Source organism: Tenrec ecaudatus, chromosome 12 (assembly GCF_050624435.1).
Source record: "Tenrec ecaudatus isolate mTenEca1 chromosome 12, mTenEca1.hap1, whole genome shotgun sequence".
Lineage (NCBI taxonomy): Eukaryota > Metazoa > Chordata > Mammalia > Afrosoricida > Tenrecidae > Tenrec > Tenrec ecaudatus.
The window spans coordinates 118691845-118715928 of NC_134541.1; positions in this window are offsets into that span (position 1 = coordinate 118691845).

Here is a 24084-nt window from a genome sequence, read left to right on the forward strand (position 1 = left end):
AGATTGGAACACTCTCACTCTGCCGGTAGAACAATAAGTAGACACAACCATTGTGGAAAACCATATGGTACTACCTCAAACAACTGAGGATAGAAAGTGCATAGGATCCAGCAATACCTCTGTTGGGCACATACCCTGAAGAAGTAAGAGCCATAGCGCAAACAGACAGGAGCGTTCTCAGGTGTACGGACACACTGTTCACAATAGCAAGGGATGCAAACAACCCAAATGCCCAATGGGGAACTAAGAGAGACACACACAATGGAATATAATCATTAGAAAACAATGATGGAGCCACAAAACGCCTCCTGGCATGGATGGGCCTAGAGATCATTTTCCTGAGTGAAATTAGTTAATCCTGAAAGGACAACCATTATAGGCGACCACTGTTGTAAGGGGGAAACAAACAAAGAAACAAAACAAGACACAGACTTTCAGTCCAAAAGGAACAGATGTTGGTGGTTACGGAGGGAGAGAGGGCAGGGAAGGGAAGATGATTGACCACCCTTGACTTGAGTGAAGGGGTTTGTAATTCACAAGAGGGAGAAGAGCCATCTAAGGGGGGAGGGGAGGGGAGGGGAGGGGAAGCTGCTGGGTGGCAAAGCCGGGAGAGTTGTCGACAAGTCACTGAAACTGTAGAACACAAAACTGATGATCAGAAATGGAACATCCCACACCTGACCTCCTTCATAATAAAAAAAGTTAAGGAAAGGACCCAGAAAACTCACGGGCATCCAGTCGCCTCCATCCCGTGGGGACCGAAGGTTTCCCATACTGTCGTCCTTACGGAATGTTTCTCCTTTGGGAAGGGCTGGCAGGTTCAAATCCACAGACCTTTCTGTTTGCAGCCCGCCACTTGACCCACTGTGCCCCCGGGGGCTCCTTCAACCAGCAAGAAGGAGTTGAAATTTGCTTGTTAATCCTGATTGGCAAGAGTCCAGTCAGAATTCATGAAGATTCTGAATTTGGTGTGCATAAATACAGCCTTGCTTCTTTGCATTACAAGCATCCTCCCACTTCCAAGTGTTATCTGCCTTAATGAATAGGTAGGAGGAGCCCATTGGCATTAGCATAGCAATCGTTGTATGTAAATTAAATATGCTGAAGTGCCTTAAAAACCATCGTTTAAAGGGGGCCAAATCTGGTGTACATGAATCTCCTCAGCACATTCTGATCTTTAATCCAGTGCAAATGTACCCTTACACCCAGGCCTTCCCAGGGCGAATCTGCGCAAGTTCCAAACCCAGATGCTTGAAATAGTGAAGCTTGCCTGCTAGTCTAAGATTAAAAACGCTTCTCAAATTGGGCATGCCTGTGTGCTTCTGCATGCGTGTGTGTGTGTGTGTGTGTGTGTGTGTGTGTGTTAGGATTTGATCAGGAGCCAAAACAAAGACCCCAAATGACAATGCTTTCCAAGACAGGATTTTCTTTTTCTGTAACAGTGTCCAGTCGTCCCACAGGCCCGGAGAATGACGCTTCTTTGACCCTCGTCCTCCTGGCCCCATGCCTGCATTCCCCTCTGCAAGGACAAAGAGAGGCTACATCCGAGGGGTAGCCACCACCGGTGGATTTCAACTAAGACAGGCAGGGGAGGGCAAAAGCATGATAGTGAACAAAGGAGAGGGCTTCCGGTTTGCTCTGCTGGCTGACAGGAGTCCGCTGGAGGCAGGCTCTCTAGAAATGGGCATCTTATGCAAGCGATTCAGAGGGTGCATTTGGCTTTCTCTGACTAGTCCTGAGCTGGGAACAGGTCCCCCAAATGGGGACCTAGCAGTCATTGGCCTAGGCTTGGTTGTGCCAGACAATTACTGCTGAGGTTGGGGTATGGGTCCTGACCCAGTTGCTGCGGAAGTTCTGGGTCAGAGTTGCGGAGACATGTCTGGTCTGGCTTGCAGTGGCAAAAGGTGGCCCCGGGGGAGCACGCACTTCTACCCAGAGCCTCCTCAGACGGTGGGGTCCCCCAGGGGAGTGGGACTGCCTCCACTCAGAAGCCCTTGGGTAGAACTTGGTCACTTGGTCACAAGGAAGCATGGAGCACCCTGTGAAGCACAGTTCCACTCTGACCCACAAGGGGTCACCATGGGTTTGCAGTGGGTTCAGTGACAATTGGTAATCCTTTCTAGCTGGAGTCATCTCATCGCTCATTTCAACATGGGGTCTTCTCCCCTATAAGAAAGAGAAAGCAGCTATTAAAGGACCCGCACAGAACCTATCCAAGGATCACCGCCGCTGTGTGCGTCGGGATCTGCTAGTCTGTGGCCCCGGGATGGTCCATGGGTCTTTACCCAGAGCCAATGCAGCACAGCGAAAGCACAACTCTGGCAGCCCAGCGGGTCTGAGTTTGAATCATCCCTCTGCTACCTCCCAGCTGTGCAAACTGGGGTAGTGAATTTAACTTCTCTTACCCAACATCACCATCCTTCACCATCCAACATCATCCTCCTTGGGGAATTTCTTATGAGAATTAAGTGAGGCCACATGGGCCTAACACACATTGCTCAATGTCTGTCCCGGTCATCCTCACTGACGTAGTTCCTGGCAGGGAAATGTCTTACAGCTCCACCCGTGTCGACTCAGATGGGCTGCAGTTCTAAAGGAGCCAAGCTCAGAGCCATTTCCTCCAAGCTCTCCTTTCCAGGGGAGCCCCGGGTGGTATCAATGGTTAACGCACTTGCCTGCTAACAGAAAGGCAGGAGCTTCGAGTCAACCCAGAGACACGCTGGAAGAAAGGCCTGGTTATCTACTTCCCCCAATAAGCCGCATGGAGCACCCTGTGAAGCACAGTTCCACTCTGACCCACAAGGGGTCACCACGGGTTCACAGTGGGTTCAGTGACAATTGGTAATCCTTTCTAGCTGGAGTCGGAAGAAAGTCCCCATCTCACAGCTCAAGTTCAAGTGGTTGAGTCTCCACTGTTGGGCTACAGAGGGCCAGCCCTAGAGAAACTCAATAGCCCTTGCCCCAGAGTAGGATGGTCATTCTTAGGGTACACTTGCTGTCTCAGAGAAACTGTTCACATTTCCCCTGTCACTCTCAATGATGCCCAATTAGGAGTGATAAATCCCTGGATGTCCTGTTGTCTCCTCTGAAGTACCCTGCAGTCTGCTCCGTGATGCCGCAGGTCCCTGGCCTAGCCTTCGCAGGTTGTTTTACTTTGGTTCTGACCAATTACCATAGCCATTACTCTGAACTCACCCTCAACTCCAACACTGCCTTATTGCTCCTGCAGGGCTGGTCCTGAAGATACCACGGCCAGCTCTTTCTCATTGCACCGTTCGCAGCTCAAATATCTATCCACCTAAAGTTGTCCTCACGCTCCCTCAGTCATTGCCAATCTTGTACTACTGCTTTCCTTCCGCTATAGAACTTAATACTCTCTGACATGACATCTTAGCATACTTGCTTAATACATTTCTCTTACTGCTCTTAAGGTCCCGAAAGCAGGGACCATGTCCATCCTCTTATCTATAGTGCCTGGCATGTAGCAGGTACCTGTGTTAGGCCGAGTTGACTCAGATGTGCATAAGAGAGAAGTTGATATCAAAGAGAAATTATACACGGAGAAAATATTGCAGCCAAGTCCATAAACCCAATATTAGCCCATATGTTAGATACTAGTCCATAAATTCCTCTTTAGACTCACACACACCATGCACTGATGCCAAAAGCAGGAAGATCAAAGGCCGGTGGGTGGAAAGTCTTGTGGATCCAATGCCAATGGAAGCATCTCAGCACTAGCGTGGGTCTCCACGTGGCTCCTCCACCTCTCCAAGTGTGACTCTTCAATAGGAAGGTGAAGCAGAGAGAGAAAGTTTCCAGAAATCTCATGAGAAGGCTATGCCCACAAGGAGGCATCACCAGGTTGTGACCCAATTGACAGGCTAGACTCCACCCCTTCACTCTTAATACCCTCATGTTGACATGAGATTTTGCAATTACCATAGTACTTATTTCAGTAAATGAATGGTAGTCTTTTTGATGGTTGCTTGAACACACACACACACATACACACACACACATTATCCCTAAGCTTTGTCCTCTCTCCAGGGTCTCTCAGATAACTGGGGATTGTGCTACCATCACTAGCCTACACAGCATCTTTGTGAGACGTATAACCTGGCACTCCCTCTTAGCAGATAAATAAGAAAAGGGTCCAGATTGGGATGGGCACAGCCTTCTGGGTACAAAGTTTGAGGTTGAATATCCATCCTCATCCCCAACCCCAAAGACAACATCTTTCCACAAGCAACACACTCATGAATGGCAGCCTGACTGCCATTCCTCACCTATTCAGTGAGATTCAATTGCGTTCTGTCCAAGAAGGAGGAAGATTACATCATTTTGCTCCATGAACAGATCCTGCAGCGTGACCAGGAGTAGAAGCCGAGATCTTTTGACCCCTCAATCTCTGCAAGCCCTTCACAGTGTGCCATTTCCTCTCACCTATTGTGATTCTAATGTTGATTGTTCTTTTGCATACATCACAGCTCCTAAACACAGGCCCAACTAGATAAATAGAAATCTGTGGCAATGATGGATGGAAAAACCAGCAGGACTGGATAAGAGGATGCTCCAAAGGTGATTTTGCTTCCATGCTTTTGTAATATGCCTTCTTAACTTTAGACTCCAATCTCCCAGGAAGATGCAACTCCATGTTATCTACCTCGCTCCCCAAACCCAGACCTCTACATCTCACTCCTGCAGGAGCTTACGGAGGGACACACACACACACACACACACACACACACACACACACACACACACACACACACACTGCAGGAGAAGAGACCAGAAGATGAAGGACTCTCTCCCATCAGTCTTCCTCCTGATTACTGCTGTGGGCACACATCCCCTCCCCTCTTCTTCACTTTTCAAGGGAGAGAGCCCCTATGACATCCTCACGGGTCCAGTAGGCGCAATTGTACAGCGATAATAAGTAAAGATAATAGTAAAGTCGTAGAGAGCATGAGAGATAGACGAGAGAGTGAAATAATGGAGTAAGACACATTTCATGGTAGCATGCTCACCTCAACCCTGCTTGGTGGTCGATGTGGAGATGGGAGATAAGTAGGCTAGAGAGAGCCAGAGAGAGAGCCATTTATTGCTAACCAAGGCTTATATCTACTTGCGGGGTGTAATTACAGGTAACCACACACATCACAGCAAGGGGCTGCACAATAGGCAATACAAGCAATAGGAGAGGGATATAAAATGGGCAAGGCGTGACAGGAAGGGGATCAGCTAGGGGTGTACACATGATAGGAAGGGGAGGGACTAGTGGTACACATGTGACAAAAAGGGTGGACCCTAGATTCATGATGGCAGCCTAACCTTGGTCACCTTTGAGTGGGCTTGGCCTCCCTGGCCTCTCCTTCAGGGAAACAATCTACTACTATCCTTACCAGAAGGGAGTGCGTCCTACTTACTGTGGGATGAGCAGTGGTGTCTGCTTGCTCTGGATGGCTGATAACCCTCAGGGAGAATAACCCCTGACCTACTTCTGGTGACCTCCCAGTGTATAGTCATTTACCGTGTGTAGCAAGCAGCTAAGTTTGGCATATATTTGGGGGAGACCACTTGGGAGAAATCTTTCTGTTCCCCATACTCGCTCACAAGTGTGTTTAATGAAAATGCACCCAATAGGCAGGGGTGCGACTGACAGTTATTTGTACTTCCACAGACTGGGGATGAATCTGCCTGACTGACACAAGCCCAGCTAATCTGTCTGAACAGACATGATTGACTTCATGTGACTAATTGAATCTTGACTGACTGACACATGTTTCCTGGAGGTGACCAGGCCAGCACACCTCACTCTGGAAGATGAGCCTGACTGACGCATGCTTAGGCCCAGGCTCTGGGCGGGGGCTCTGTTCTTCTGTATCTTTAGAAGAAGGACTTATAGCTTGGATTAAATTGGCTTTCAGCTCCTGACCTGATTTTCCTTCCATTCTGGGCACTAGGGCTATATCAGAGAACAACGGGGGTCCTGCCATTCACTGTACCCAATATGAACCAGTTCAGACGCTACAGCAGTTCAGAGCCCTTGGGCAATGGCATAGCAAAGCCGTTTGGGGTAAAACACAGGATCACAAATTGGTAAAGCAATAATCAATTGGCAGTGATATTCAATGTACTCAAGTATACCAATAATCATCATGATAGTGGCAACGTGGGTGGGCTGCAAACCCAGCGAAAGGTCAGCAGTTCAAAGTCACCAGCTACACCTCAGGAGACAGACGAGGCTCTCTACTCACATAAAGAGTTACAGTCTCAGAAACCCACAGCGGCAGTTCTACCCAATCCTCCAGGATAGCTGTGAGTCAGGATCGACTCAGTGGCAGCAAGCGGTCATGGTAGACATATGGTTGCCATGAGGCAGAGCTGACGGCAGAGCCCTTACCAATAGCTTCGCTCTCAGGCCTCAGAGGCTCTTTAGGCAAGGCTCCCATGCTTCTCCCACCTTTGGATAGTGACATGAACTGTACAGTGGTGGGCAAGGATGAAATCCTCTCACGTACTTCCTGTCATGTTCTCATTTTAATCATCAAATATTTATTTCCATTTTGCAGAGGGTAGAAATGAAAGCCCAGAGACTTAAAACAAAAACAAAAACAACCTTGTTTAAGGTCTCACAATCAAGCTGCAACCTAGAACTCCTAATTCCAAATGCCGTGTCCTTATGAAGACGGGACTTGTACTGCAGCATGAGATTCTAAATGGTGTCCTAAGAACCTGACATCCATGAAGGTTGTTAGGCCTGGGAATGGGGAACAGATGTGGATTAGCTGTTTGCTGGCATTCTGTAGGGTAGCTCATCATCCCAGAAATGTAGATAATAGCAGTGTATTGCACATAAATCTTGGCGTTCTGCTGATGGCGACACAGGAGAAGCAGAGAGGAGAATTTGACCAAAATTTACACTCACAAACCAAAATCAACATTTAAAGAGGGAAAATGGCTGCAGGGGTCAAACATCCCTGGTAAAGAGTCAAATCATCCCGAGAAAGAAGTCGCTCAAGCCCTTTGTGATGATAAAAACATACTTGCTGGTGGAGCTCAGACTTAGCGCTGAGTTTCCTAACAGTCACACAGGAGGAAAATCATCTGTCCATGTGCTTTGTGTGACCTCATGATGTGAACTCCAAGGCGAGGAAATCCATTTCCTTAAAGGGATCTTGATATAAGAGATGCTGGTTGAAGGGCCGTGGGGAGGAGACAAGCCAGTCAGGGGCAGCATAGCACCGATGAAATGTACAACTTTCCTCTAGTTCTTTCATGGTTCCTCCCCCCACCACTATCAGAATCCCAATTCTACCTTACAACTCCGGCTAGACCAGAGCATGTAGATGGGTACAGATGAGAGCTGGAAACACAGGGAATCCAGGACAGATAAACCCCTCAGAACCAATAATGAGAGTAGTGATACCAGAAGAAGAAGCAGAAGGTCGGGGTAGAAAGGGGAAACTGATCACAATGATCTACATATAACCCCCTCCCAGGAAGGATGGACAACAGAAAAGTGGGCAAAGGGAGACATCGGTCAGCGTAAAACATGAAAAAAATTATAAATTATCAAGGGTTGAGGGAAGGAGAAGCTGATACCAAGGGCTCATCATGTAGAAATCAAATGTTTTGAGAATGATGATGGCAACAAATGTACAAATGTGCTTGACACAATGGATGGGTGTATCTGTTGTGATCAGAGTTGTATGAGCCCCCAGTAAAATGATTTTTAAAAAAGAAAGAGTAATCAAATATCATCACTCAAATAAAAACTTACCTAGTTTTAAAAAGAGAGAGAGATACAGGTTAAAACCATGCCTCCTTGATAACTACTTCCACAGGAAATCCGGAGATAATCCACCCATTACTATTTCTTTTATAAGATACCAATCCCTGTGAGATCTGAAGAACGCAGATTAATGGTTCTATTAAGATGATTCTATGAGGGGAGGGTAACACAGTGGTACACTGAAGAGCTGCAAACCGGGCATAGTCGAATCGATGTTGTTCGGTGCCAGCGAGTCAGTTCCGCATCATAGAGACAGGCGTGCAACAGAATGAACCGTGGCCCAATCCTGCATCTTCCTTGCAGCCGTTAGGTTTAAGCCTGTTGCTGCGGCCGCTGTGTCAGTCCATCTTGTGAGGGCCTTCTTCTTGTCCACTGTCCCTCGACTTTACCAAACATGATGTCCTGCTCCAGGGACCGGTCTCACCTGACAACATGTCCAAAGTACATGAGAGGAAGTCTTGCCATTCTTGCATCTAAGATATAGTCTGGCTGAACTTCTTCCAAGGCAGTTTTGTTGGTTCTTTTGACAGTCCACGGTACCTTCTAAATTGATAAAAGGATCCGAACAAAAATGTGCCAGCAAGTCGATTTCTCCTCGCAGTAACCCTGTAGCACAGAGTAGAGCTGCCCCACGGAGCTTCCCAGGCTGTCAGCTTTCGGGGAAAAGGCTGCTCCTTCTTTCTCCCACAGACCCGCTGATGGGCTGAGACCACTAACTTTCACAGTTCGCAGCCAACTGCTTCTCCACTAGGCTACCAGCCACTCCTTCGATGAAGGAAGACAGCCTGGGGAAATCGAAGAAGTGAATTTATTATTATCTTATGCTCCCTAAAACATCAGCCATCTGCTATTGGGCTAACTGTGAGCAAGTGATTCACCACCGATATCACGGAGGAGCCGATGAAGAAAAAGTACACCATGACTGTGTGAAGCAAAGGTCAGTCTAATGAAGAATTGGACAGTCGATACCGATGACAATTTACAATGAAAATAACCAAAAATGTGATTACTCTAAAAAGAGGAGAGTCAGGGAAATGAACTATTAGCGAGCCACGAGTTTGCCTTCAACAATGGCCTCATTTGATTGAAAAATTCAGCCAAGAGCCCATCGAGTCTCTGAAATACCATTGTGGGCCCTGAAGTGACCATGAGTGGGGAGGCTGGATATTTTTCAATGGGAAAGATTTGGAGATTAGAAAGTTTCAAGGTCCCACTTTCACCTTGTAGCCTATATGCTGGCATGCTAGGTACCCCACATCTAAGGTGATTCAACATTTCCATAATTTTTTAATATTTTTCCAACTTTGATACATGAGCCTGCTAATATGCAACTGCTTTGACCTATAAAAATGTAATTTCATATGGTTTCATGTAATCTAAAACTGTTCAGAATTTATGTATTCTATAAATATAAATATCATATATCATTCCTTAGTTCAATCACATCAAGCAGAACTGTACAATTGCTACCACGATCCATTTCCAAACATTCTTTTTCTACATGGACGCTTACATCGTCTCCCCTTCACCCTCCCTCCACCACTGATCCCCTATTCCCTCCCCTGAAGCCCTTAGTCTACTTACTGTTTCTATAGGTTCATCCATCCTGGGTTTCATATATTTAGATGAAATAGTTATCTACTTGTAGTGTTCAATTTTTGCTACTTACAGGTATTTGTTATCCAGTCAAATAAAAAAAACATAATGTACTCATTTCCCTTCTCTCATACTTTGTAAAATGATACCGAGTTCTCACTCATCTTTGGCATCAGGATCTTGTTCTCAATTATGTAGCAGTTCTCCACTGCAATGTGGTCTTGGAAGTCCCCCTCTCTTCCTTTAAAAAAAAAACAGTTTTATTGGTACTTCATCCATATGTCATACAATTCAATTCTTCAATCATCTCGAGAAAAGTTGTACAATCATTACCAAAATCAATTTTAGAACATTTTCTTCGTCCTTCTTCCATTATCCATGTCATGGTATGTTTGTTTGTTTGTTTGTCTGTTTGTTTGCTTTAATTGTGGCCAAAACATTCTCCAATTCGAAGTCCCACTTTCTGGTGCCACTCGGTCGATGTTTCTCTGAGTCCTCTTGTGCCCATTCCCTGGATTAGTACATGTCACCTCTCTGGCTCTTGTTGAGGGAATGGAGTGACCCACCATCAGTTGACATCCTGCCTTCCCACAGCTTGTCCACAACCATATCTAACACTCCCAACAGTGAGTTCACATCGCCAGGAGTGAAACTGAATCTATGTGAAATGTCTTCCTTCTCTCTCACCAAGGTCACATGGTGACCTATAGAAACCCATCAAAGGAACATTCCAGAAGTCAGGACACTTCCGGCTTCCCAAATAGTAAGTTGTGGTTCAAAATAAAATAATTTAAACACTGCCTTTAACTATAGGAGACTTTACAGGGACTTAGATATGAGATGACTCCGGCTCTAATAAGGGGGGTTTGACGGGAATGGGAGCTTGCATCCCTTAGAAGCATTTGAAGACTACTTTAAATTTTGAGTGAAAGTGCATAACAAGTAATCTTTCTGAAAAATCTGGCCGTCAAATGGCCCCTACGTAATTGACTGGGTGAACCTTTTGGATAGAATAATTTAATGTTTCCCACTTGCATACCAAGATTTTTCTGCCAAACACAGACTTTCCGAGTGCCATAATTCACCTTTAGCTAACTCTACCTAGCACCATTAAGCCATCACATCTGACTATTGCTTGTCTTCCCTAGAACCAGCTGCTTTGACCTTGACATCTAAGGGATCCCAGGACTTGGGTCTCCTCTGCCACAGCAGTAGGCCGTGTTTCTAGTCCATCCAGGAAGGCCATCAACTTGTGAAAGGGCATCATCTCAGTTTATTTCATTTTCTAAAATGGAATTTGCTATTCTACCCACTCGGGTAATCACAGTGGCTTATTTTTAATGAGAGAGAGAATTAGAACCTTTGAATCAATATTATTAAGATCATATGATCTGACCCATCAATTATTTATATCTATGGAATCAAAGTTAATAATATATCAAGAGGCTTCATTTATGAGGTCTAATCACCCTCCATTGAGCGAAACTATGATCAATGATCAAGTAACTGAACGGCTACCTGCCTGTCCCTCCCGCAGAACATTAGGAAGAGAAATTCCGCAGTCCAGATTGTGGGAAAGAAATGTGACACAGAGATATGAGGAAACAGTCATTGGATCAGACATTTGAACATCGCCCTTATAGTTTCTGCCATACCTGTATTATGACATAATATTTTTCCTTAAATCATCTCTTCTATTTGTGTTTCTACTGAAGATGGGAAAGCTGTTCCATTAATTATGAGTAGTTAAGACACACAGGCATAGCTGATGCTCTGACAGAACACATCCTTCTGCTTCTTTAGAGAGAGTTGCCACAAAACACTGCTGGGGCATTCTCCTACTCACAGAGATGCTGAGAATGTACCTGGCCGGCAGGTCACGGTCATGGGTCCACACTTCTTGACTAAGTAGAGCTGATTTATCAGAAATTTTAGCTTTCTCTCTTTCTCCATCCAAGGTCAGGCAGTGACCTGGGTAAACTGATCTGAAACGTGGTGGGCTGCCCAAAGGGACCAGGTTAGAGAGGGCATTGGTGGGACCTCTCAACTCCTGAGAAGCCAGGTTTCAGCACAGCCTTATTTTAAAGAGGTGTGACTGTAATCTCCCACCTGCCCCTTCTGTGTGTGTTTGTGTGTGTGTGTGTGTGTGTGTGTATTTCTCAATTGGTGCAGAATTCTGAAGGCGAAATTAAAGTTGTAATTTAGTGAATCCCTCGACCTGAAACAAATGTTCCCAGACCAGTTGCTGATCCGATGATTCCAACTCATGGAAACTCCATGTGTATTAGAATAAAACTACTCCTTATGGTTTTCTGTGGCTCATTTTTCTGAAGTAGATCACCAGGCCTTTCATCTGAGGTGCCTCTGGATGAGTTGACACCTCTAACCTTTAGGTTAACAGCCGAGTGTGTCAATCATCTACACCATCCAGGGACATCCCAGAGAATATTAACAGATTTTTAAAATTCACGCAGTACCTACAATCCCCTGTTCACTAACAATGAGGCATTTATACTATCTCAAATATACTGAATATTGATCATGGTTGAGGAAGGTTAAAGAAGTGTGTTCTTTTTCTAAAATATATTTTACTTTGATGTAACTCTACTAGACTCTAGCCAAAGGATTGATTATACTAATTCTTAATCATTGGGACGCACACAATTGGCAGAACAAAGCAATCTAGAAATCAAATGATTCCTCCAGGATCAGGGTGATATGCACAACATTTTAAAGCTAATACAACACTGACTCTTACCAACCCAAGGAGATTTCAGCCACACACAGCAAGCCAGCCTCCTTCGGTGTGGAACGACGCCCTCAAGGCATCACAGCTGCAGCAGCACTGGACGCCGGTGAGGAACACACAGTCACAAACCCCACTCCTGACCTGCTGGATCTGACTCAGCAGGTTCACCAGCTCCCAGGAGATTCGTGTGCGCACAGGTGTGAAGAGCACCGGGCAGTTCTGCTTTTCTAAGACCATCTGGGTAACTGGAGTCTGCAGGTCCCACTTTGAGTAGTGAGGCTCTCAAAGCAGTGGCGTGGCTGGATAAAAAGCTCTCAGGCATCCCTGTGGAAAGTGATTTGGAGATACCTAAAACAGATGGAAATTGAGTTACCGCACGACCCAGCAATCCCCCTACTGGGAATACACCCAGGAGAAATAAGAAACAGATCAAGACCAGACATCTGCTGTCCAATGTTCATCACTGCTCAGTTTACAATCACACACACACACACACACATACACACACACAATGGAAATAGCCTAACTTTCCATCAAGAGATGAATGGATTTTAAAAGTCTGGTATATACACACAGTGGAAAACTATGCATCCTTTAAAAATGGTGACAAAATGATAAAGCACCTCATCTCATGGAAAGAGCTGGAGGATTTTATGCTGAGTGAACTTAGCCAAGCACAAAAGGCCTAGTACAACATGAGTTCACTGAGGTAAGTGCAAGCAACACAATGGGCATAAGGAAAAATGTGCACAACCCACAATTTCCCGGCTGAGGACCAGATATTCTGGCAAAAGCCAGACCAAACCCAACGATTCGTATGTCATCAACAGCAAATGCAGAAAGCACCTGTGCTGACAGGCACCTCCTCCCCTGCCTTTAAGGCCCACAGAGAGGTGGGGAAAGAAAAACAAAGGCAATGGGAGGTTAGGGCACTAACCCACCCAAGGGGAAGGTATTGTTTATGACTCCACAGGAAAGGGGAAGCAAGAGTAGACTTTATTCAGGTGTGCCAATCCTTGAGGGCAATGTTCCTGCTCAGAGCAGCTTGTTCACAGAGATGACTGCAGAGCCAGCCTCAGCCCTAGACGTGATGTCCTCTCCATAGATAACAGCACTGCAGAGGACAGCCCTGAAAATGCAGCTTGGGGAGAGCAGCTGGGCTGACCCCCATATAAGGGGCAAACCAAGAGGGAAGCACAAGAAATCAGTGATGGAGCAAAGCCATGAAGTCCCCAAGGAATCCCGACTGGAGGGGGACAGCACTTAGTATCTCATCTGAACTGGTTAGGGATTACTCGTAAGGGGGCCACACTGAAAATCTAAGGCATAAATAGGGGGAGAGGAGACACTAGACTACTGCATCCCAGATTGTGGGAATAGCAACAAAGACTTCTAGGAAACTCACCATTCAGACATGAATGCAGTTCTGTGTCATGATCCCTCTTAGACTGGTGGCTATCTGCATGCTGTTGTTGTTTTGGATTTTTTAATCTTTTATTATATTGCTATTATAGTTTTGTTTTTGTTTTTTTGGTGTTTATCTATACAAGAAGTGCAGGATAGCTAGTCTTATGGAGACAGCAGCTGGACTGATAGTTCCTGGGGGTGTGGGGGTGGGGAGGTGGTGAGCAGAGAGCCAACAATGCCAGGTACAGGGGAATAGTAAGTATTCTGAAATGGACCGTGAGGAGGGTATAGCTTTTATGGTCACATTTGATCAATCAAATTGTATCTGAGAGAAATTACTGAGAGAAGAATGACAGCTAAACATAATAGTGGGGTAGGAGAGAAAACCCAATATATATGCATATATTTATAAATAGATATGAATATGTGTATATTTGTTTATATATGTATAGATATGTAAATGCAACTAGGAAGCAGATGGACTTTGGGCTTCCACTGAAATCTTACCTCAGTACAAGAATGAATTGTTCTAATAATGTGGCATCTTTGCTGCTATTCCCACCTTCCTGACACCATCGCTGGAGACAAAAATGGGTGCATAAACAAATGTGCTGAAGAAAGCTGATGGTGCCCGGCTATCAAAAGCTATAGCATGTGGGGTCTTAAAGACTTGTACTTTATCGGCCATCTAGCAGGGAACCAGCAAAGCCTACATGGGAGAAACACATCAGCCTGTGTGATCATGAGGTGTCAACAGGAAGAGGTATCAGAAGTTCAAAAACATGTCACCAAATCTATATTTAGGGGAGTGGATGCAGTAGAGACCCAAAATCCACTAGTAAGACAATTGGACAGTCCCTCTTAGAAGGGCATCATAGAACAGAGGATAAAGCCAAGGTGCAGTGTGGCACTGATGAGCCATATAACTATTCTCTTGTTCGTTAAGATTTCCTCCCCTTACTATTACGGTCCCTATGTGATATACCTCATTGGTCATGTTAAACTTCCGTATGTCCATTGTACAATTAAGATCACTCCATACATGGTAGTCAAGATAGATGACCCTTCAGAGACAGTAACAAGAGTAAGTGTTCCCTGAGAGTATGGGAAGTGAAGGGGGTGGGGGTGGGGGGTGGGGGGTTGGGGAGAGAGGGGAGTTGATAACATTGATGATTGTGTAACCCCACCCAATGGGATTGAACAACAGAACTGTATGGGAAGGGAAGGGATATATTGAAATGAGTAAGATATGTCAATAAAAAAATTATTAATTTAAAAAATATCACAGGCATCTGAGCTAAGTGTGCACACCCACCCATCCTCTACACCAAGATGCCTTCCAATGGCTAGGGCAAGAACCACAGGTCCTATACCCCACTTTGGATTTGGGATGGGGGGATCCCTTTAACAGCATTAGCTCTGTGTTCCATTGGTAGAAAGCAGGCCACTTCCAGAAGGACTAGTCAAAGTGGATGATATCGCCCCCTGGGGGAAGCACTGGTATTGTCCAAGAGGCAGCAAAAACTGTCTACACTTTAGCCTGGATTATGGACTACAGGATGAACGTTTCCATTGTCAAGGAGGCACTGGGGGGTTTTCTGGTTTTGTTTTTTAAGGACTGGTAGGTCAAATAAGTTTAGGAACCTCTGCTTTCGAGGATCCTTGAGCACTGAAACCACAACCAATGCTCATGGCAGCAGCAGTCAAGAGATCAAAAGATGGGTTGCATTAGTAAAATCTGCTGCACAAGACCTCGTTAGAGTACTGAAAAGAAAGCGTGCTAATCTGAGGAGTGACACCTGCCCCAGGCCATGGTATTCTCCATTGCCTCATATGCATGTGAAAATTAGACATGAAATAAGGAAGGCCAAGGAAGGATCCTTGCCTGTGAATTACGATGCTGTAGAATATTGGGAGTGCCATCGACTGCTAAAAAGACAAACCAATCTGTCTTCTCAAAAGTATGGCCAGAGTGTTATCTATAGGCAAGGATGGCGAGACTTCATCTCACATGCTTTGGACAAGTTGTCAGAAGAGAGCAGTACCTGGAGAAGAACATCATCTAGGGAAAGTAGAGGAACAGCCAAGGAGAGGAAGGCCCTCAGCAAGATGGGCTGACCCCCAGGGCTATAACAATGAAGTAATGCACACGAACAATTGTGAGGATGGCGCTGGACCTGGCAGTGTTCTGCTCTGGGGAGCATTAGGCTGCTATGGGTCAGAACCAACTCAATGGCACCTAACAACAACTACAACATTGAGGTCTTTAACTATAAAAAAGAGATGGTTCTGCTGCCCCCAAAAAATGTTCAACGAATACTCATATGCCAAATAATAACCCCAAAGCTCAAATTCGCTGCCATTCAATCAATGCTGACTCAGAGTGACCCCCTGTGGTTTTCTGAGACTGTAAGTGTTTATAGTAATAGAAAGCCCAGTCTTTCTCCTGAAGAGCTCCTTGTGGTTTTGAACAGCCCAAATGCATAGCCACTAGACCACCAGGCCCTTATATGCCAAATAATAGCATCTGTTAAACCTCTGCAGCAGGTGTGACGATATCTGTTATATTATTTCCTGTAGCTCTGGTTAGAGGTGATGGAAATGGCCTCTGGGGATGACTCAACAAAACTACCACCTTAACACCCCTGCTTGTACATGTAAAAAAATGCTGAAATGGCAGGTGCATTCATGAAAACCAAGCAAATAAACAGTTATAGATGCCCTATGAGATTTTTTTTAATTGCAAGAGAAATGAAACAAAAATCAACCCGTTTCACAACCCAGATAGACGCCTTTTCTAATCAAAAGGGAAATTTTAAAGTCTGTGTTTTTATTATGACGATTTAGATGCAACTTTTATTTCCTCTTCTTGAAAAATCCTAATGAGTCACAGAATGTAAATAAAACTGGGCAGATTGAGTGAGACCTTTGTCCGCTTTGGAAAACAAGGAAGCTTGCCTGCTTGGACCACGCTAAGGAGGGACTACCACAAGGGCAGGAAGAGGCTAGATAGCAGGTTGAAAGACGGGGATAGCATCAGTGCTGACCCATGGAGCTACTGTCCCTGGCAATTACCCTAGCCAGCATGCCAAGCCAAGCAGAAGCACTTCCGCAGCATACCCCTAATGACGGCATTAGAGGGGAGGGCAGCGCCCTGGCTAACATCTGCTGCCAAAATAAACTCCGAAGGGAAACTGCTTCGCCCAGCAGGAAGCTTCTCTTCTGCGATGCTGACTCTCAGAAGCTTCCTTCCCACTCATCCCGGGCAACCGAAACCACAGTCCAGCCAGATCAAACTGCAAAAACGCAAGCTTCCCCATCTCCCGTCTGCCTGAAACAAAAATATCAAGCGCTCTCTCTGACAGAACCCACTTTTCAAACCTTCCTTCTGTAAGAACACCCAAAGGTGAGAGAAACTAAAGGGGGTGAAGAGAAGCTAAGAAAAGATGCGGATGGTTAAAGAGAGACTGTGGTAGAGGCTTCTCGTTAGGCCGCAGCCAAGGAAAAGGAGAGCACATTTATAGCAACGACTCCTTCAGACTTACCTGCGATTTGCAAAGACACTGCGTTGACGCGGTTGCTGATGAGTGGTCTGACTCACCGCGTGCAACAGCAGGAAACCAGACGCGGTCCTGTGCGCCAGCCTGTCTGCGTCCATTGCTGAGCCACTGTCAGTCCACGTCTCAAGGGTCTTCCTGCTCTTCACTGCCCCTCTATTTTACCCAGAATGATGGCCTTCTACAGGGACTGGTCTCACCTGATAACATGTCCAAAGTATTGAGATGAATACTGGCTGTAATACAGCCTGGCTTCTAAGGAGCATTCTGGCTGTACACTCCCAAGACAGGTATGTTTGTTCTTTAGGCAGTCCATTATTCTTTCCATCTTCTTCCCCAGCACCATAATCTAAGTGCATTGATTCTTCTTCCGTCTTCCTTAGCCAAGGTTCAACTTCCACATATATGTGAGCCAACTGAAATACCATGGCTTGGATCAAGCACACCTTAGTCCTAAAACGAACATCCTTGCTTTTCGGTACTTTAAAGAGGTCTTGTACAGCAGATTGTACCCAATCCAATGTGTTGTTTGATGTCTTTTATTTTGAACTGTTCTTAATATTTTTGTAAGCTATCTTCTTGGGACGTAATCCAAATATCACACAATTCAATAGTTTGATCATACAATTCAATAGTTTGACCTCTTGAATGCTGCTTTCATGAGCATTGATTATGTTTCCAAGCAAGATAAAATCCTTGATAACTTCAAACTTTTCTTCATTTACCATGATGTTGGTCCAGTTGTGGGGATTGGGGTTTTCTTTATATTGAATTGCAGTCCACCCTGAAGATGGCAGTGCTTGATTGCAATCCTTATCTTCAAGTGCACTGACAGAATATTGTTTGCACCCAAAAGGAAACAGAGGTAGGTTAGAAGGCCTGACTTTGGGTTCAGATAACCTGGGCTCAAACTTTGGTTATACCAGTTATTGAGCTATCTCAACTTAAGCAAGTTAACTTTCCTAAAACTCTGTTTCTTCACTTATAAAAAGGGCTGGTGATGAGAATCCCAACCACACAAAATTCTCTGAAAGCTTAAACATGATTATATATCTCGAGTGTTTGACTGTAAGGAAAAGTATATGTACCAAATTGTAATGCCATGAACACTGTTGCCTCTTCAAAGGTAGATGTAGCCTCTTTCCTCCCAAAACATTACTGAAACGACAAAGTCCAATGCCCGCTGTGACTGTCGAAAAGACAAAAAGTACTACCACAGCTAAGATGCTCTGGGGGATTTCGGGGCGATCTGAAGAAGACTGATGGGAAAGTTCATCCTCCCTGGGCATTCCACGCTGGCCAAGGAAGGCCCTCCCCCACTGCCACAGGCAGGCAGAGAGCAGGTTTCTCCAGCCAAGCCTGGACAGTCCCGAAGCTGAAACAAAAGCAGTAGGACTGGTTGGAATGAGAAGAGGTCAAGGTGAAGGATTGGGAAATTAGTTACACAACCTCTCTCCCCATAGACTAGCAGGCATGGGCATATATGAACAAAAACTGCTATAAATACCTGAAACTTGGACAAATCTGGAAGTTGGAGGCAGTGAAAACTAAAGAAAGAGAAAGAACCATGCATGTCCCCCTTTCACATGCACAAGACTCATATGGGAGTTGTGTTTTAATGATTCTGGACCAGGATTTCTGAGCTCGGATCTTCTAACAAGCTCCCAGGTGATGCCACCGCTTCCAGCCCACAGACCACACTAAGAACCTAAATAGAGAGGGCCGGGTAACATAATTAAGAAGCTCAGATGTAAACCTAAAGAAGGATTCTCCATCCAAAAGTCTAAGCGGTGGGAATGTTACTTGATTTTCTTTTCTATAAAACACATGAATTTTGATTCCAAGTCTCTATCTCACCAAGCTGGTGGGAAACTCAAGTGAATGCATTTGTGACTCAGACTAGGATTCAGGGTTCTTAAACTGAGCCAGGGCAAAGAGGACGCCACCTACACCTGCCCACTCTGGTGGCCGCTGCAATGCCCCTGGCTCGGGTCTCTCTGCCTTTGTTGTCCTGTTGAGGCTGCAGAGAACCCCAGTGAGACCAGAGCAGTCTTCCTGGGCTTCTGGACTGGTCCGTTGGCTCCAGTAAGTAACCTGAAAAGAGGAGAGGGAGAGGGGGAAATTGCCAGGGCACACTATAACGAATGGAATCAGCTCCTGAAAGAGTTTCTTAAGGTATTTCCTCAGATCCATGATGTGGGCTGATGCAGTCTTTGAGTATAGCAGCGCTTGGCTAGAGCAACACAGTGTGTGTGTGTGTGTGTGTGTGTGTGTGTGTGTGTGTGTGTGTTTCGAGGGTCTATGTGTGGATCAGTGCATATCTAAGAGTGGCCTTTGAGGGCCTACGATTTGAGGATATTTGTGCATTCCCACTGCTGTGCATCATGCCTGGTAAAGTCCAGGGGAAAGAAAAAGAGGAAAGCCCTTGATGTGATGGATTGGCACAGTGGCTGCAGCAAGGGACTCAACTATAAGGACCACTGGGAGGATGGCGCAGGACCGGGAAGTGTCTCATTCTGTTGAACTTAAGGACACTATAGACCGGCACTGAGTCGATGGAACCTAGAGTTACCATTACAGGTGTGCCTGAGGCTCATGATGAAGAAGCATCTATTGCCAGCAGCGGGGTTAGATGGAGAAGTGCCTGAACCAGAGCAGAGTCATGCTTTCTGAGCTCAAACCACAACTCTGCCATTTACCTAGCGCCGTGACCTCAGACTGGTTATTTGTAATCTCTCTGCCCCTCAGTTTCCTCGTGTGTAAAATGGAGCTCATGATATTTTATACAGGGGAAATGAACCTCTTTGGAGGATGGGCAACAGAAAAGTGGGTGAAGGGAGACGTCAGGCAGTGTAAGATATGACCAAATAATTATTTATAACTTATCAAGGGTTCATGAGGGATGGGGGAGGGGAGAGAGAGGAGGGAAAATGAGGGGCTGATGCCAAGGGTTTAAGTAGAAAGCAAATGTTTTGAGAATGATGAGGGTAACAAATGTACAAATGTGCTTTACACAACTGATGCACGTATGAATTGTGATGAGTTGTATGAGGCTCCAATAAAATGATTAAAAATAAATTAAATTAAAATTAAAAAAATAAAAGGGAAATGAAAGTTCTGGAAAAATCTTTTCACTTTTGTCAGATAGATCCTAAATGCTCGGCAAACACGAGCAATTAATGGCATGTGCGTGTGCATGTGTGTACACGTGTGTGCATGTGTGTACACGTGTGTGCATGTGTGTGTGTGTGCACAGCTCTGCAGCTACCTGGCCATGGAAGGGGATGGGATGGGAGATTTGAGAAGCAGTAGAGAAATAAGCCAACAAACCCCTCCTCCACCAAGCAGAAAGGAAGCTGTAATTCCTTGAAAAAGACCTGTTCAAACTGATAGGTACCCATCTTTTGCCCTCGGGGGTTCATACATCTTCCCCAGAGCAAGGAGACATTGTTGCTTGCTAGCAATTTCCATAATCCTCAATATCAGCTACTAAGCCAGCAGCCATATAAGCAATAATAATTTATAGTCTCAGCTAATGGGCTGTTTTATAGGAACCCACAATTATAATTGGATGTCAAGTGTTGTGAATCTCGGTGGATGGAAAGCAACAACCATCGGGGCTTGTTGTTTAATTTTTTATGTGTTTATTAAATCCCCATCTCCCTGCTCTCCTGCCTTCTCTCAAAGTGGCTTCCAGCAGTGGCCTCACCCTCTGTCATTGCTGTTTTCTCCAGCCAAGAATTTTGAAAGTTACTTTCTTTCAACCTGTTTCTGGCTCTGTGTGTGTGTTTATGTGTGTGTGTGTGTGTGTGTGTGTGTAGGGTGGGGAGTAGAGCACTACCCAATGGCCTGAGTCCTACAGGAAGGAGATGGCTACCAACTTCTCTGACTGGGAACTTGAAAAACCTACCCAAGGAATCACCCCAATATATGAGGATGGGGAAATAGATCTCTCTGCATATGTTTATAGGTTTAGTATTTAGTATTTATAGGTTTAGTATTTAGCAGATGGATATTGGGCCTCTACTCAAGTATTCCCTCAATGCAAGAATAATTTGTTCTATTAAACTAGCATTCCATGGTGCTCACCTTCCCGACACAATTGCTGAAGACAACACGGGTGCATAAGCAAATGTGGTGGAGAAAGCTGATGGAGCCCGGCTATCAAAAGATATAGTGTCTAGGGTCTTAAAGACTTGAAGGTAAACAAGCAGCCATCTAGCTGAGAAGCAACAAAGCCCACATGGAAGAAGCACACCAAAGGGATCACAAGGTGCCAAAGGGATCAGGTAGCAGGCATCAAAGAAGAAAAAATCATATCATTGTGCGCTCACCTCCCGGATAAGATTGCTGAAGATGGATGGGTGCATGGGCAAATGTGATGAAGAAAGTTGATGGTGTCCAGCTAACGAAAGATATAGCATCCAGGGTCTTAAAGGCTTTAAGGTAAACAAACAGCCATCTAGCTCAGAAGCAACAAAGCCCACATGGAAGAAGCACACCAGCCTGTGTGATCACAATATGTTGAAGGGATCAGGTATCAGGCATCAAAGAACAAAAATTATATCATTGTGAATGAGGGGGAGTATGGAGTGGGACCCCAAAACCCATCTGTAGGCAACTGGACATTCCCTTATGGTAGGGTTTCAGGGAGGAGATGAGCCAGTCAGGGTGCAGTGTAGCAACAATGAAACATTCAACTTTCCTCTAGTTCCTAAATGCTTCCTTCCCCCCACCACCCAACCCACTATCATGATCCCAATTCCACCTTACAAATCTAGCTAGACAATAGGATGTACACTGGAACAGATAGGAACTGGAAACACAGGGAAGTCAGGAAAGATGGTCCCTTCAGGACCAGTGGTGAGAGTGGCGATACTGGGAGGGTGGATAGAGGGTGGGATAGAGAGGGGGAACCGATTACAAGGATCTACCTATAACCTCCTCCCTGGGGGACAGACAACAGAAAAGTGGGTGAAAGGAGAGAGTGGACAGTGTAAGATATGACAAAATAATAATTTATACATTATCAAGTGTTAATGAGGGAGGGGGAATCGGGGAGGGAGGAGGAAAAAAGAGGAGCGGATGCCAGGGGCTTAAGTGGAGAGCAAATTGTTTGAGAATAATGAGGGCAACAAATGTACAAATGTGCTTTATACAATTGATGTATGTATGGATTGTGATAAGAGTTGTGTGAGCCACTAATAAAATTACGTTAAAAAAAAGAGAAATCATCTCAGGTCGCCCGGCTTCCTCAGCTTGCCCGTGCTCACACACACATACACACACACACACACACACACACACACACACACAGCCTAGCCACCCACCCCACCAGCCCATCAGAAGAGGACCAAAGGGAGTGCTTGCTTCCTTCAAGCCCCAAAACACAGACTCCTCACAATTTGTAAATTCAGCTCTCACTTTAGAGTTCTCGTGCCATAGACCAATGATGAACACGGGATTCACAAACATTAGGAAATCGGTACCGTTGCGTTTGGAAGTGGAACATAGATGAAGAAGCTCCGCAAAGCATGTTTTTACCGTTTCGCTTCAGATTGAAGTCGAAAGTGTGGCTTTTGCTCAGTGAAGTTGAGGAAGACTTCCCAGGCAAGGAGATGCTAGATTGAGTGAAGGAGGAAGAAGGGCAGTCAAAGAGGAACTGTCCAAAAGCCACTGTAGAGTGGTGGTCACTCTGAGCAATAATTGATCTCAAGGCGGTCCATCTCAGATCCCAGATGTCCAAAACTTTAGAATTCAAGGCTGAGAATAAACCTGAAGGGCACACAAAGACTCTGCTCTCAAGCCTAGCCTAACCCAAAGTTAGGCCAGGACTCAACATTTCCCTGGGCAACGGAGACTTAGACCAAAATTTAATTCAAGCGCAACCTGAGACCTTCCCTATAACCCATCCTAAAACACTGTGAACCGAATGGGCCCCAGTCTCAAAGAGAGTCTAACTTAAAACCCATACAGGACACCAATCCCAAATCTATTTCTGGATGAGGGATACAGTAGGAGCCAAAGGCATTTGGTTATTGGAATCATCAATCAGTACTTGGAGCTAGAATTCCCTGACCCAGCATTTCTTTTTCAGAAGCACGTGCTGAGTAGACTGGTCTCATAACACAAAAACATCTTATTTGCATAGATGTCCAGTCCCCCCAGGCACGGAGAAGATGATAGGATCTTCCACTAGGAGGCTCCAGGCCTAGCACGAGGCCTGGAATAAAGCTTTGATGAATGACTAGATGGAGCTATGAGAATACCTACTGAGCCACTCCGTGGCTGGGTGGCCTTGAACCTGATCTCTCACCTCCCTCAGTTGTCAAAGTGTGGGATCCCTGTAAGGAGGAAGTGAACCAATGATTCTCTGGTACCAAACATTTGTTTCCTTTTTCTTCCTCCAAGGGCAACGTTTCAGATGATGGTATTAGATGATATCCTTTTTTCTGTTTTCTGTCTTTTTTTTCCTATCCAGCCCTGAAGGCAGAATCCTCAGAGAGTTTCCGATTCCTAGAGTCCTTGTGACCTGCAACATCTACTTTGCCACCTGCTACAACAACATGCTAGCGCGTCTCTTTCCACGGTTAGCATCTCCGTGGTCCTTTGCATTTGTTGTCTGCCGTACTGTGCAACAAACACAAAATCCCAGTGGCAAACATTAAGCATTTACGGTCGCTCCTTGGGCTGACTCTGCATTCTTGCCTTTCTTGACCGGCATCGGCCTCTTCTGTGTCTGTAGTCAGCTGGGGTTTTCTGCTCTCCCCCACGGGGTCTTTCATCCTCCAGCGTGGTAGTCCAGGTGGGTCACATGGCCATAGCAGGGTTCCAAGAGAAGGAAAGCCTACAATTGTATCTCAGGTCTGGGCTCAGGACAGACACGGTGCCACTCCTGTAACAAGTAAAAAGGCCAGCCCAGTTTCTAATGCCCAGGACATAAAGTCTGCCCCTTGATAGGAAAACCTTCAGCATCATAT